The sequence below is a fragment of the Lutra lutra genome, chromosome 11 (assembly GCF_902655055.1).
Source record: "Lutra lutra chromosome 11, mLutLut1.2, whole genome shotgun sequence".
In the NCBI taxonomy this organism is placed as follows: Eukaryota; Metazoa; Chordata; class Mammalia; order Carnivora; family Mustelidae; genus Lutra; species Lutra lutra.
In genome coordinates, this window is record NC_062288.1 from 94,363,020 (window position 1) to 94,379,192 (window position 16,173).

The following is a 16,173-nucleotide window of genomic DNA, read 5'->3' on the forward strand; positions in this document are numbered from 1 at the left end:
TCATCCATTCATTTGTTGATGGACATCTGGGCTCTTTCCATAGTCTGGCTATTGTGGAAACTGCTGCTATAAACAGATGCCCCTTCAAATCACTATCTTTGTATCCTTCTGATAAATAACCTAGTAGTGCAGTTGAAGGGAAGACACACGTGCTTTTCAGTTTCTTTCCCTAGGAAACTGGTGGCATCAATGAAAGGAAAAACAAAGTAACTCACAAACTCCTTTTTAAAAACCATAGTTGCGTTAACTCTGAATTGTTTTAAAAAAACCTAAACTTCTACACTAAGAGTATTAGTTTCCTAGGGCTGCTAGAACACGGGACCACAGACTGGGTAGGTTAAGCAACAGAAATTCCAGATCAAGGCTGCAAGTCAAGATCAAAGTGTTGGCAGGTTTGGTTGCTTCTGAGGACTTGTTCCCAGAATCTGTTCGAAGGCTCTCCATGGTCTGTAGGAAGCTGTCTTTTCCCTTGTGTCTTCACTCCCTCTTCTCTCTATGCAAATCTCTGTGTCCAAATTTCCCCCTTTTTATAAGGACACCAACAACCTTATTCTAACTTGATTACCTCTGTAAAGATTCTATCTCCAAATGAGGTCCTATTCTGCAGTAATGGGGGTTAGGAATAAAGCGAATTTGGGGAGGGGGAGGGGAGGGTTAACCAAAAGCATTTTACTAGAGTATAATTTTCTCAGGATATAGAGTCAGGATATTCCAAAAGAACTCTCTTTGTTCTTCCCTCCTTGGAGAGAAGACATTTCATTTTGTGATTTCCCTATATTTTGCCTCAAAGGACCTACAAGGGTATTTCAATTAGTCAAACATTACATACGGAAACAAGCAAAAGCAAAGTGGTTATTTTAAACTAAATTCTGCCTCAGTGTAAGTTTCAGTGCTTCTGGAAAAGGCCATACAGGGAGGTACCTGTAATGTATACTGAGGAATAACTGTAGTCAGTTTCGGTATAAAGGAGAACTGGCAGTGACCCATTAACACCACCAAAGTGGGCAAGAGCCATCTGCGTTTATAGTGCTCACTCTGGGTGGGTCAAACATTTCTGAAGTAGGACCTGAGAAAGTTTAAGAGAGAAATCATCTGTGCACTGGGCATGGGATGGAAGTTTCCTTCTCCACTTCCTCCTTGGGACAGTCTTGTCTCACATGCACTAATTCTTTTCTGCAATCCATACTGTCTTTTTAAAAATTTTTCTTTATAGATTTTATTTATTTATTTGAGCGAGTGAGAGACAGAGCGCATGCAGAGGAAGAAGGACAAGCAGGCTCCTCACTGAGCGCAGAGCCCAACAAGGGGCTCTATCCCACAGCCCGGAGGTCATGACCTGAGCAGAAATCAAGAGTCGGACCCTTAACCGAGTGAGCCACCCAGGCGCCCCCACACTGTCCTTTCAGTGCAGACCCTGTAGAGGCTGTTGCATTTCTCAACTTTGCATTTTTCCTTCCAACTGAGGATCTTAAGAAAATAACCCTTCTAAACAAACTTGGTAGGATTAAAAGGGTAAATATCCATAAAGTATACAAGCACAATCAGCTAGACTTCTGGTTTCAACACAGATGAAAGCTGTTCAAATACACACTTTTCAAAGATCTACAAGGATACTCCTTTTGTTCTTGAACGTTCTAAAGTATTAATTTGCAGGTGCTTGTGTCACAGGTCTTTGCAAAAGCCTTGTCCCTGAATCCTTCCGCCACTCCCTCTCACTGGCATCCCTCTCCCTTCACTACTGTTCCAAAATCATGACTGACTGCCTCAAGAAATGAGTCAGCCAGAGCTAGAGCAGGTACTGGGGAGGCTAGGTATATGTCTGGCAATGCTATGGGAGCCTCCCATTCAATTTTTCTTTTTTAAAGATTTATTTGAGAGAGAGACAGGGAGAGAGAGCATGAACAGGGGGTAGGGGCAGAGGGAGAGGGAGAGAGACAAGCAGACTCCCCTCAGTGTGGAGCGTGACGTGGGGCTCGATCCCAGGACCCTGAGATCATGACCTGAGCTGAAGTCAGATGCTTAACTGAGTCACCCAGGCATCCCATCAACTTCTCGATCTTTCAGAAATGTCTTATAAAGTCTAATTCAAGACCAAAAATCTGGCAGGCTTTTTACTCTTTTATGCAAAATAGAGTAAGTTATTCTTCAATGTTTGGTATCATGTTGCAAAGTAAAATCAAGTGTTTTACTTACTTAACCCTTACCCATTCCATGCCCAGCCCACCATGGATTTGTCTTTTTGAGCTTACGTAGGTTCACCTCCAGAACTGCTTGGCAGGCTGAGAAAACAGCACTGGAAACCTACTTTACTCTTCTCCGTTTGGTATTCTAATACTGTGCCACTGCCAATTCTCTTCTATACTAAGAAAGTATGTAAGTTCCATTCCTCTATGTAATTCTATTACCATGTGTCCCCTCAAAAGATGTGCCGGAGTCCTAACCCCTGACACCTGCACATGTGTCCTCCTTTAGAAACAGGGTCTTTGCGGATGTGACTGAGGTAAGATGAGGCCATTAAGGTGACTCCTAATCCAGCATGACTGGTGTCCTTACAAGAAGAGGAGGAAAGATAAAGACACACAGAGAATTTCACACGGCGACAGAGGCAGAGGTCAGTGAGGAGCAGCTGTGAGCCGAGGCCTGCCGAGGGCCTCCGGGAGCCATCGGAGGCTAGGAAGAGGCAAGGAAGGCCCCATCCAGGGTCTCAGTGGGAGCCTGGCCCTGTTGACACCTTGATTCCAGACCTCTGGCCTCCAGAACTACGAGAGAATAAACTGGTCTTGTTTTAAGCCAGTTTGGGGTACTTTACTATGATGGTGGCGCTAGGAACCTAATACACTCTGTCATACAATTTGGGACGTATTTCAGTGAAAAAACGTGTGTGTCTGCAACTTGTGACATAGTATCCCTAACAACTGCAGGGTCACGCTGGAGGACTCCCTCAGGGTCCGCCTCTGCCTCCTCCTGCTTGAAAAGCACTAGAAGCCTCCCGGGCTCTACCCCCTTATTTTAGTTACCGTTCCCGCCAGGGTACAAAACACCTCCTCTTTGGACGCAAATGCATTTGCTCATCGGGACCCACGTTCTGACTTCAAAACTACAGAACTTGGCACCGAAAGCCTGCGAAAGTTCGCTGTGTGCTCAGCGGCCGTGCACCAGCAGTGGAGGGGCCGGGCCGGTGGTTCCCCAGACCTGCCCCGTTCCAGCCTCAACTGCATGCCACGCTACAAAGCAAGCAGGACAAAGGCCCACCATCGGCAAGCTGCTCCCCAGTAACACCTGTCCGCTGCCTCCCGGCCTCATGTTTATGTATGTCTTTGAGCCTCTCTCTCCTAGGCTGTTATCTCCCCTCGAAGAGAACTTGGTGGAAGAAGTCACGCAGACAGGGACACCTCCGATGCCAAGCGCATGCAGGCCTCTCCCTCGGGTCCTGTGCAAACTGGGGATCCAGCCCGCCCTCTTCTGAGGACACGGAAACCACCACCCCGTGCCCTGCCGCAGACAGCTGCTCCCAACAGTAACTACGCCGCGGCTCCTCTGTTCGCTGGTGAGGCTCTTCATGCCCCTCCGTCGCTGTGACTGACATCTGACAAAACGCAATTAGAGATTGTTCCGGGGAAGGGAGAGGAAGTGCCACTCCCACGGCTGGAAAGAGGAGGGGAGGTGGGGAGACACCAAGGAAGAAAAGTCCGAGAGATGGGTGGAAAGCAGGCGGGGGACGCTGGGAGGAAGGGAGCGGGAGGGGAAAAGGAGAAATGACAGACGGTAGGACAGTGAGAACATGCTGGCAAGCGTGAGCGTACCAGGAGCTCGCGGGGAGTCACAGAGTAGCACGACCGTGTGCTCTGTACGCGAGAACCACATCGACGCGACGCGGTCTTCTTCACGTCATCCCAGCAGGTGTTCATGCGGGGGACGCGTGGGTGTCAAGCTGGTGGAGGGCTCCCTTGGCGGGGTAGCCAGGGGCCGGGTCTATGCTGCGCAGGTTAAAGCAGGCTCCTTGGTCTGCTGCAAGGATGTTTCTATGCTCTGAGTCATGGTCACCCAACCGGTTCTGGTGTGGTCACCAGCCAACGACCGCAGTGCTGGGCCACCCACATGCCGCACTGAGCGGAGGCGCCCAATCTAACCGTGTGGGCTCTTGCCCCAGGGGAACCCTCAGCATGGCCAACAGTCAGGAGAGCCTGTCTGTGTCCTGCCTTCTAATGCAGGGAGGCACCTGCTGGCAGGGGGTTACCACTGGTCTGTGCTCCAGGAGCTCATTCCAGATGGTCGCTGGGTTCCCAGCAGCCGGGGCTCTGCCCCTTGCTGGCTGTGCAGCCTCAGCACGCTACACAGCCTCTTTATGCCTCAGTGTCTTCATCTGTGAAATGGAGGCAGTAACAGTTTCTTGGGAGGTCCTGGAGAGGGTTAGGGGAGTGAGTATACTCAAAGTGCTCAGAACAGTGCCTGGCGGGAAGCAAGCCCTGACGAAGTATTCCGTGGAAGGGGAGGACAGAGAGTCGGCTGGTTCTCCAAGGCCTAACATACAATGCGCCTCGGAAAACTGGTGCTCCCAGTACTCAGCACAGTGACCGCCACGTACAACGGGCCCAGTATGCTATTTTCCAACGGACAAAGGAAAATAGAAAAACAGCGAAATGGGACTCATCTGGTACTCATCTCAAATGCAATTCCAGGAGGAAAGGCAGGTTTGGTCAAGAAGAAAGCAACTTCCAATGACTCCCATAGAGGATGCCCGGGAAACTTCAGAAGCTTGAGAAGATACAGACACAGAGCCTGTATTTTACCCACTTTGCCTAAAAATGTTTTTTACAGAAGTTCTACCCCGGGGCACCTCAGTGGCTCAGCTGGTTAAGCATCTGCCTTTGGCTCAGGTCATGATCTCAGGGTCCTGGGATTGAGCCCCACATCCAGGGAGCCTGCTTCTCCCTCTCCCTCTGCCCCTCCCCCTGCTCATGCTCACTCGCTGTCTCTCTTTCTCAAATAAATAAATAAAATCTAAAAAAAAAAAAAAAAAAGTTCTAACCCTGGTCATAACCAGGATGCAGTTCCTTTTCTTTTTTTAATTTACTGAGGTACAACTGAAAGGCAATATTTGTGTCTTGTACAGAACACGGCGACTCAACATTTGCATACATTGGGAAATGATCCCCAGCGAGTCTAGTTACTGTCACCTTAGCCTGTCACCTTAGTGTTAATACAGTATTACTGACCATCTTCCCAAGCCATACATTATACGCCCATGTCTCATTTTATAACTAGAAGTCTGTAGCTCTTAATCCCCCTCACCAATCCCCCCACCTCCCTCCCCTCTGACAAAAGCCAATCTGTTCTCTGTATCTGTGAGTCTTGGTTTTGTTTTGGTTGGTTGGTTTTTGTATTTTAGGTTCCAAATATAAGTGAACTCATGGGGTATTTGTCTTTCTCTGTTTGACTTATTTCACTTAGTATAATGCCCTCAAGGTCCATTCGTGTTGTAACAAGTGACAAGATTCATTCTTTTTTTATGGCTGAGTAGTAGTCCAGTGTGTGTGTGTGTGTGTGTGTGTGTGTGTGTGTGTGTGTCTCACGTCATCTTTATCCATTCACCATCTGGACACTTGGGTTGTTTCCGTATCTTGGCTCTTGTAAATAATGCTGCAACGAACACAGGGGTCCATATATTCTTTGATTTTCTTTGGAGAGACTACCTAGTAGTGGAACTGTTGGGTCATATGGTGGCTGTATTTTTAATTTTTTGAATACCCTTCATAATGCTTCCATTGTGGCTGCACCTAAATTTACATTCTCCCCAGGAGTGCATGAGGGCTCCCATCTCGCCACACCCCCTGCCAGCACCTGCTATCTTTTTGAAGGTAGCAATTCAGATGGGTGCAAGGTGATGGGACCCAGTTTCTAGGTACAACATATTCACCTCAGGTTTGTATCTATTACATAAACTATCCTCTTTTTTGATTGAGCACTTGGTTAAAAAACTGAACACTTCTAACATAGGAGATATTTACTTTTAATAAATTATAGACGTGCTATTTTACTACCATAATATGCTTACTAAAAGCACAAAAATAGAAAATTTTAAAGGATGAGGTAAAAATGTATGGTTTTCCAACATTTTCTTCGGTTTGCCCATAAAGTGTCCTGAGCCCTTCAATTTGAAAGCCCCTGCCATGACTCAGATAGCCCAAGCCACAGAACTTAAGAGCTAGCCTTGGCCTCATGGTTAACTTCGGCCAGTGAAAAGTGCGTGTCACGTGTCGTTTCTGGGCAGAAGCTCTGCAGAGCCTGCGTGTAACCTGCCCACGATGACCCGGGCGGAGGGTCCATAGCCTGAGGATGGAGAAATGGGCAAGGATGAGGGGCAGGGACCCCAGCCAAGCCCCCCCAGGCGCACCAGCAGCACGGTAGTGAAACACGCCTCATGTTGGGAGTCCCTGAGAAGCGGGGCTGTCCGTGGCCGCAGCGGAAGGCAGCCCATCCCAGTGAGCACCGTAATCCTCCTTAAAGCTGCTGTCCCTTGCCTGGGTGGCTCAGTTGGTTAAGCAGCTGCCTTCGGCTCGGGTCATGATCCCAGCGTCCTGGGATCGAGTCCCGCATCGGGATCCTTGCTCGTCGGGGAACCTGCTTCTCCCTCTGCCTCTGCCTGCCATTCTGTCTGCCTGTGCTCGCTCTCTCTCCCTCGCTCTCTCTGACAAATAAATAAATAAAATCTTTAAAAAAAAAAAAAAAAAAGCTGCTGTCCCAAATGAGTCTGAATCAGTGAGGTCGAATGCAAATATATTTTGATGCTTATCACGCTCACCCATCAAAAGCAGAGCACGTGTTTTTCGAGATGGCTTTAAAAGTCCTAAGTGGTTCAATCCCTACTTTCCACATTCAGGCATCACTTCTGTGCCCTGCGGAAAAGCTTTGTGGAACAGCTACAATCCTCAAAGCTGTTAGTGATTTTGGGTGTGCACCCACTAACCCCCACCCAGTAATTTTCCCAAACCAGGGGATGCTACAGGACCCTCCGTCCCACAGGCCTTGGAGACAAATGACATCCTAGTGCCCGAAACGGGCAGCTGCTCTTCACACGGGCCACGGGGGCTCCGCGTGGCCACACTCAGGCTTATGCGCCCTACCAGGAGCATCACTTATGCCCTCTGCGGCCTTTCTCCTTACGCCCTGCTCCTCATTGCATGATGCAACGCTTATGTTCTTGGTAAAGAATACTCAAGTTCTGACATCATAATGATCATGGGTATTACTCATGACAAGCTCACAAGCCTGGCAAGGCACATTCTGTACCCTCTTTATCACTGAAGTCAGCAATGGGCTTAAAAATAGCTTTGGCTTCCACACCCAGGGTACCACTGATTCACTAATGGATGGACAGACACTGTTCTGGACTCCTTACTTATAGGGAGTTTTAGACCGAGACCCCTAGAGCAGACGCACAGAGTGCTGGGTGCGGCCTAGCGGAGGGGCTATGCCATACTGACTTAGGAACAGAGGTCTGCAGATCTCAAAAGAAGGAATGCTCAGGAATTACAAAACCAAGATTGAAGGTGCTGTCATGCTGGTGACTCAAACATGATCATCCTAAAATGTCATTAAGGGGAGTATCTATAAACTTGGGAACTGTAACGTGCTGAACATACCAAAGAGGAGTGATGTTACAATGGTAAGTGGCAGTCGTCTGTGAAGACTATAAACACGTCTGAGATTTTTCATTGTTAAGGGAGAGAAAGGGTATTTGATTTCAGGGGCCTGATTCAGGCTCTTTGGAGAGAAATATCCCTAGAGAGCGTTTTCATAATTTATAGTTACCTGTAAAAATACATAATACCTTTTGCTCAAATTCTATGTTCCATAAGCAATCTGATGTCTTACTGGGATTCCAGAAAGGCTTCTTTGACCGAGAAGGAAATACCTAAGCATGCCTAGCCTCTCTCTGTAACGATCCAGATTAATCAATCAGTCTTCTAGAGGATTAGTTACTACAAGTCAGTCCTTCAGAACCTCATAATCCTCGATGTAGAGGCCATGGTGGGCATCCAGAAATGTCCTGAGAGCCTACTACATTCAAGCAGCACCCCGAGGGCTGGGAGAACAGCATGAGGAGACGGGGAATGTTGAAAACAAGTAACTGACCGCAGGGGCCATCGTAACTGTTACTGAGGATATGTCATGGGGTTCGGAGGGAGGACGGAGACCAGGACAGAGCACCCCAAGACAAAGCAGGGGTGATCTAAAGCAGTGAGACCAGCACGTCGGAAGACACACATCTCTGCCAGGGAATAAGACTAAATATTTTTATTTAAGATTTACAAGCCATCGACCTCCCCCAGGACCTGGACTGGTTTGCAGATACAATATAAAAATAAGATAACTTCAGATCTGACAGGAGCAGCCCTATCTGAAGGGAACACGAGGAAGAACAGGGCGCCTGAACACAGCTGAGGGCTCCCTCAGGGAGTGGCACGTGTGTCTGGAAAGACGAGCTGCAGGCGGGTCTGGTTTCAGTTTCACCCTGCAGGCCGAGGGAAGTCAGGAGCGGTGTCTGCAGGGGAGGAGAGGAACAGTCGGGCGGCGGAGTGGAACATGGCCTTGCAGGGCCCCGGGCCGAGAGGCTCCCAGCCCGCCCTGGTGGAGAAGCACCTGTGAGGGGGTAAGATCCTGAACAAAAGGATGACTTGGTGGGAACGTAAGCCAAGGCCACAGACAAGAGACTGAAGCAGCAGTGTAATGCCTGATGACTGGTAGGGAAGGGAGAGGACAGGAGAGACATTTGGCATGCTGCCCAGCTGGGGTGACAGGTGACAGAACCAGGGGCCCTTGCTGGTTGGGAGTGGCGAAGAAGGTATGACCCAGGGTTCATGGCCAGTGAACCCCTCCAGTGGCAGTGACCCCTCCAGCCTCCCAGATTCCCTGTGAGCGGATCTCCAAGGCCAGAGCTGATCTAAAATGAAATCTGCTCTTAGACACTTGATCAGTTACTGTCCCAAGACAATGCTCTCCCCCTGCAGCTGGGAGGACATGAGCAGGGAACTAATAAAACCTTAACCCCGAGGCTGGGGGTCCAGAAGTGACAGGGACCTACAGCCCTCGAGTGAAAACACTCAGTAACGCTTCTAGAAGCACACAGGTCAATCAAACCATCTAGCCAATGAGAACAGCTCTTGTTACACACGAGCTATTAAGGGAGAACATCCAAATTTCTGTGTTCCTTCTGACGGCAGATGCCCTGAGAGCTCTCGGTCTTTCACTAGCATCAAATACATACACTCCATCTACTGCCCCCACACCCCCCACCGCAAAGTGTGCCAAGCGGACCCAGTGCTCAAAGTCCTCTGTATGGCAGTTCTCAAAAGGTGGTGAAGGACGAAACTTCCCCGCCATCCAGCGCCACATGGCTCTCAACTGCTCGCCTTGTGGTCTTGACCCTGACAGCCAAGCCCTTTTCATTCCTTTTTAGTTAAGCAGAAAATGAACCATCAGCTCCATTTCCAATCTCTCTGCATGAATCCTTTTCCCTTTTCTTTCTTGAATCAAACTATATGGCTCATATAGGAATCCCACCGCGTTCTTCAGTGACTCTTACCTTGCTAAGTATTCTTTTCTTCTAAGAAATGCTGAATCCAAATAAAAGGTGGGAGAGAGTATGAGAACACGTTCTAAGGGGCAAACACAAGAAAAGCAGAAGAATAAACCTGTTGATTTCTCATTCCCCAGCTCCTACTCCCACAAAATGCTAGAAATTACTTGGGGGGAGGTGGGGCCCTCTATGGAAGTGAGGTCAGCAGCCCGGGAACCTGCTTCCCATGCTTACTCATGCCGTAAAATCCCATTAAGTCACCAGGACTCTTGGGGAGAATAAGCTCTAATACCGGTTAGTTCCAAAGCAGAAACCGCTCTGCAATTTGCTCTTTTCCCCCCCACTCCTCACCCAGAGCACGGACGAGAATCATCAAGAGTCCGCCTCTCGCCAGGCCTGGAGGTAAGCGAGGCGCCGATGGCCAAGGTCATGGTGGGCAGCGCTCGGAATGTGTGAGGGGCAGCGCCGGGCCTACAGACCTGGCCTCCGCGCACAAGGACTTGGGGGCAGGAAGCTCCTCCATGCCCCCTTGGTCCTGGGCCCCACCAAGTGACTCAGAGCTGTGGGATCACAACTCAGCCATAAAACAGAAAACAAACGAGGAACAAGACAAGCCTCCTTTTAGATGCAGGCTGAAATTTGGGGAAAAGTTATCAGAACAAAGAAAAACAGTGCCTGCTGGCCGGCCGGTTTCCTTTTACTCACAGGAAACCTTTCCTGCAGACCTAAGAGACAGCCCCCCCTGCTCGGAGACTGACTGTCGGTGCAGAAGGAGAGGGAAACGGCACCGTGAGTTAACCAGTGACAGACACCGAAGGAATTGTGAGCCGGGGCGATGCGAGCTGGCCCCGGCGCGTCAAGTCTGCAGCAAGAAGGGCCCTGGCGAAGCATCGCCCACACCAAAGCTTGACGTCTTGAGCTCAGACGCTTCCCCGGGCACAAGCCACACAGATTGGGGCCACAGACGGGACCAAAGACCTCATTCCAAGAGGAATGAGAACATGACTGGGTCAGTTGACAGAACTGGGATACAAACTGTTAGATACAAGCTCTGGCATCAGTGTCACGTTCTCTAACGGTGACTGCGCCGCACTGCAGAGAGGGCATCCCGCTCTCAGGAAACACGCAGGACGCTCGGGGGAAAGCGGCACCACACGCCAGAACTCTGGCATACCGGCAAGGCTCTCTGACCTCTGCTGCCCGGCACAGGGGCCACTAGCCTCAGGGAGATGCTGAGCAATGAAAACGTGGCCGGCGTGGTTGGGAACCGACTTTTACTTTTTATTTCATCCTAATTTAAACAGCCACGTGTGGCCTGTGGCTCGTGTATTCGATGGTGCAGAAATAAAGGGCCACGACATCTTGAACGTACCTTCAAATCATTCCCTGCAAGTACATGTATATGAAAATAGACATGCGTATGTACACACACACACACACACACCCACGCACACGTGACGACAAAGAGAGCGAGCGAGTGTGCATCCCTGCAAGCAGCAATGGGGTAAAATCATAACTGGTGGGTCTGGCTAACGGTATGGGGCTAGTCTTTCTAAGTTTTTGTTTTTGCACATTTTCAGTAAGCTTACAATTATTTCCCAACAAAATATACATTTTTAATGTATGAGGGTGAACATTTATTAATCAATGAAATCTAACAGGATCCAGCCAGAACTTACTTGGGGCAAGGAAGTTCAAGGCATCCTGAAATTCTGAGCAAACACAGTACATCCCACAGAAAACTCAGTGTGTCCCCAAAGTGTCATCCAAACCCATCACCTGCGCCGCTTTCCAGCCGCAGGATCAGTGCTGCTCCTCCCCTGCTGGGGGCCTTCCCACCTCCTTCCGCTCGACCCTTAGCCTGCACAGGTTCACAAAGGACCTGACCACAAACCTATTAGCTCACCTAATAACTTTGTCGACATAAAATTCACATCCCATAAAAGTCACCCTCTGAAGATGCACATCTCAGTGGTTTTAAGCGCCTTCGGTGTGTGACCGCCATCACTACCCAACGCCAGCCGTTCCCACGCCTGACCCCCTGCCCATCAGCAGCCGCTCCCTGCTCTCCCCCACTGCCAAGCCCCTGGCAAGCTCTCCCCTGCTCTCTGTCTCCACGGACTGGCCTATTTGGGACATCTCATACAAATGGTACTGCACGACAAGTGGCATATTGTGTCTGTTTTCTCTCACTTAACATAATTTTTTCAGGGTTCACATGTGTCATCGCATGAGTCAGCACTGCCTGCCTTTTTATTGCCAAATAATATTCCGAGTGGACAGGGCTCGTTCGTTCACCCGCCCCTCAGCTGAAGGCCACCTGGGCTGCGGCCGTGCACAGCGCTGTGAGCCCGTGGACCAGAGTCTGCGGGGACGATGTCTGCCGCTCGCCGGGGCATAAGCTCCCAGTGGAGCTGCTGGGTCGTGTGGCCCCTCCAGGCTTGACCGCTGGAGGAGCCGCCACCCTGGCCTCTGACGCGGCATCCCGACGTCCCCAGGAGCTGTGCCACACAGCGGTCCCCGTGAAAGCCCGCAGATGGCCGCTCCACAGACACGGCCGCCCTCCTGCCAGCTGTGGGCTACTGCAGTCTGCATCCGAAGCAGGAGGCAGGCTCTGCTGGACTCGCAGGACATAAGCGAGGGAAGCCGGGCCTTGCTGGCCACCAGCCGCGGGCTCGGTCATCCCAGCGTGGAGCAGGAGCCGGCACGTGGCGCGGCCGCCGATGAAGAGGCTCTCTGTGCGGGGGCAGCTGCGGCGGGGGGCGAGCTGGTGCTCACTGGCTGTCCCCTCGCGTGGCAAAGCTGTTGGTGCTCCCGGTTGGAGCCTCAGGGGGAGTTATTTACCTCCAGACAGTGCTCCTAGAACCGCCTGGCGACACCCCGGCAGGGTGGGGGCCTGGAGCCGGGGGCGAGGGCCATGAGAAATCCAGACGTCGAAAAGGCCGGCCCTTCGGGGCCTGCCACCTGTTAGCCCTGGGACCTCCCAGAGCGAGGGCAGGGACCAGTCCCCCGAGATGGGAGCCCGGGAAGGCAGCCAGGCCCAGTCCCGATGCAACTGGGATACCCCACCGGGCACGTGGCCCCTCCAAGCTGGCGGTGAGCAGACGCCTGAGCTTCATGTTGGGGCGCCGGACCGAACCGCTAGGCAGAAGTCTGAATTCCAAAGCTACCTAAGCAAGTCTTGAGGCTGGGAAGATGGGCTGGGGAGGCAGGGATGATTTCTATGGAGAAGGGAAAGAGAGATGTCCTGGAATGGCCGGCTCCCCACTCTGCTCCCGTGAGAACTGGGGGAGCCCCCCCAGGAGCCAGAGGGAGCCCTGTGCTCTGCACTGTCCGTCCATTTGCCGTGGTCCACCGTCCGTCACTGTTCCCGCCTCAGGACCAACTCTGTTGCCAAACCTTTTAAAATAAATTCTATTCCAAAGGCCAATGGCTACTGGTTTCATAACGAGACCTCGGCCGCAGCTTTGTGTCGTGGGGGTGGAGAAAAGGAAGGCAGCCGGCCTGAGATGCTGGATATGTCCTACCTTGGCCACAGCCTGTCCCCAGGGCCCCCGTCGATCTATACACATTCTAGCCCATCTCTCCATCATTTCTTCCTCGGTTCCATGAACAGCAGTTCCCTATAGCTCTGAATGTTCCCAAGTAATTACTCCTAACTCCTGCTCATTCATTCTTCCTGCCATCATTCAATAAATATCAGTTGTGATCTGTATTCACTCTTGATGTCTAATATGCTCAGCCTTACAAAAGTCCTAGGTAACGGGGCCCAGCAGCGCCTGCGCTGCTGAGAGCAGGCAAAGAAACACAGACTTGATCTTCACGCTTACTGTCTCAACTAATCCCCACAACTGCCCCTCAAGGTCACTACTGTTATCCACACGTTACAGAAGAAGCAAGACACTCGGAGAGACAAACAGGCTCCACCGCCCTCAGTCACATGCTAGTCAAATGGCGAACCGGGTTCCTATGCACTGCAGCGTTACTCTGAAGCCTGCCTTTTTGTCATTAGTAGTATTAATGACATTTCCAATGCCACACACCCTCATTCAAGCGTGACAAGATTATTAATTGTAAAAAGAGCAATGGATCAAGAGTTAGAAAACTTGGTTTCAAGTCTGGCTCTGTGTTGAGCGAGTCACTTAGTATTTCTGAACACAGGTTTCCTTGTCTGTGAAAGACACAATGTTTCCCGAAGTATGCGCAGTGTCCTGTGAGCTATTAATACTTATTATGGAAAAAGAAGAAAAAAATGAGATTCAAAGAGTTGGAAGAAATGCTGGGCCCAATCCAACTGAGCTGCTTTACTGCAGGACTCCTCAGAGCCTTTAATCCACTAGTGAGCACTGTGCATCTCCACGAGGGGGCCATACAACATACTCTGTGACCCAAATGTCTTCACCAAAGGAAAACAGGTTTTTTCTCCACACAAAGTATTCTTGGTCAAGAAAGGAGATTAGCAAATACTGAACTGGATAATCCCCAAGGACCCTCCCAGCTCTAACAGTGAGTAATTATCTGATTCATCTCCTCCTCCCAACTAGATGGCACACTTTTTGAGGGCAGGGTGTGCTTTCGCTTCTCTGTGAAATCATCAGGAGGGTGGCCAGGTAGAGGCAGGTCCAAATAAATGTTCAGAGGAGCAAAGGAGCCAGAGACAGCCCCCTGTGGACAGTCGTTCCTATAAAGGACGAGCATACCAAGAGGTACCTCCCATCCCTTTCTGACTTTTTAATGTAAGTAAGCAACATCCAAATGCAACTGAGCTGGCTTTGTTCCCCCAAAGCAAATTTTCTGGGCATTAAAGAGATTTCAACCTGTCTTGACGGACTTAAGAGGAGGGATCAATATCTTCTGTCCGTGACCCTTTGAAGCCACACCTGAGTCTTTAGGGAAAATCTGTGGGTTGGCAGTTTCACAGATTGGTGGAGATGGCTCTCTGGGGTGGGAGCAGGGGAGGGGGTGCGGTCCAGGACTTCACTGCTTGGCAGGCACCGTTCCCCCTGGAGCGCAGGAAGAGAGGGTCCTAACTGAAGAGACCCTGCTGGGCGTTGAGGGATTATACAGGCCAGGCTGGAGGGATGGAGAAGGAGGATGATAGGTACAAAGGTGAAGGGGCAGCAAAGTCTAGAATATGTCTTGAGACACCAAGTACAGTTCTCAGAACAGAGAACAATTTCCAGTCTTCAAAGGTTTCCCATAAAACTCCCTTCTTTTTATAGCAGACCCATGATTTTCCTCGGGACATTTTTATATATGACTTAAAATTGCCAGATCACTCTTGGAAAATACGCTACTCATCTTGGTGGCGGCACTGTGGGAAGAGGCTAATGTTCTCAGATACAGCTCCACGTGGTCCTCAGCCCCCACTTCCAGATGCCCACGGCACAGAACGGAGGATAACCTGGTACAGTAGCAGCAAGAAACCAAACAAAACACACACACACACACACACACACACACACACACACCCCAAACAAACAAAAAAAACCCCAAAAAGCAAAAAACAAAAAAACACTGCACAATTACCCCCCTAAGCCTCCATCTAGAAAAAAAGCCCAAGAGTTAGAGATAGAAATAGCCACTATCCCCATAGATTCACCCAGAGCTCATTTCCAGACCCTAGCTACCCCCTGCTGTTCCAGGTTCCTGATTTGGGCTCCAGGATCAGAACGGCTCATCAGACTGGCTCGATGCTAAGAAGAGCTCTGGTGAAGACAAAATGGTGGGGTTTAGACTCAGGATACTGGGGCTTCAGCATCTGAGCAATTAGTTCTAAATGTCACCTCATAGGTTACAGGCTTCTGTGAGAAGCCTGGAGAGAGGAAGTGACAATGACTGCATGCCTATTTAAAAGTGCATGTCAGGCATCGTACCCAGAATATATTCAGAGCTCTCAGAGCTCAACAATAAAAAGACAAATAACCCATTTTTAAAAAGTGGGCAAAGAATTTGAATAGACCTTTCTCTAAATACACATACCAACAAGCACATGAAAAATGCTCATCATTATTAGCTGTTAGAAAAATGCAAATCAAAACTACAATGAGGTACCAAGAGAACTGAAAACATATGTCCATACAGAAACTTGTACACAATTGTTCACAGGATTATTTGTAACAGCCAGAAAGTGGAAACAGCCCAAATGCCCATCAAGTGACGAATGGAGAGACAAAATGTGGTATATAAATTAGAGTGGAGTACTACTTGGCCATAAAAAGGAACGAAGTGCTGATCACAGGAAAAAAGTGGGAAAACATTATACCAAGTAAAAGCCGGACATAAAAGACCATCTATTATATGATTCCATTTATACAGAATGTCCAGGACAGGCAAGTCCACAGAGACAAGAGGTAGTGAGTGGTTACCAGGGACTAGGTAAGGGGAGGGAGGATGGGGAGGGACTGCTAATGGGTGTAGACTTTTTCTGGGGTGAGGAGAATATTCTGGAATTAGGTAGACATGACCAATGCACAACTTTGGGAATATACTAAAACCCAATGAGTTCAGGGTACAAATCAAGACATTTCAAAAGGGGTGACCTTATGGCATATGAATAATATCTCAACAAAACTGTTGAAAACAGGGCACAG

At 49.7% G+C, this 16,173-nt stretch overlaps 1 protein-coding gene and 1 long non-coding RNA gene across 9 annotated transcripts in view; one reads left to right on the forward strand and one right to left on the reverse strand.

The window, feature by feature from the left end:
• Window positions 1-16,173, reverse strand: part of HIPK2 (homeodomain interacting protein kinase 2) — a 180,601-nt gene that overhangs the window by 133,719 nt on the left and 30,709 nt on the right. The window lies entirely within an intron of this gene.
• Window positions 7,279-13,706, forward strand: LOC125080951 (uncharacterized). The gene is made up of 3 exons (XR_007121547.1): window positions 7,279-7,666; window positions 8,308-8,653; window positions 9,936-13,706. It is a non-coding gene; the product is annotated as an uncharacterized LOC125080951 (long non-coding RNA).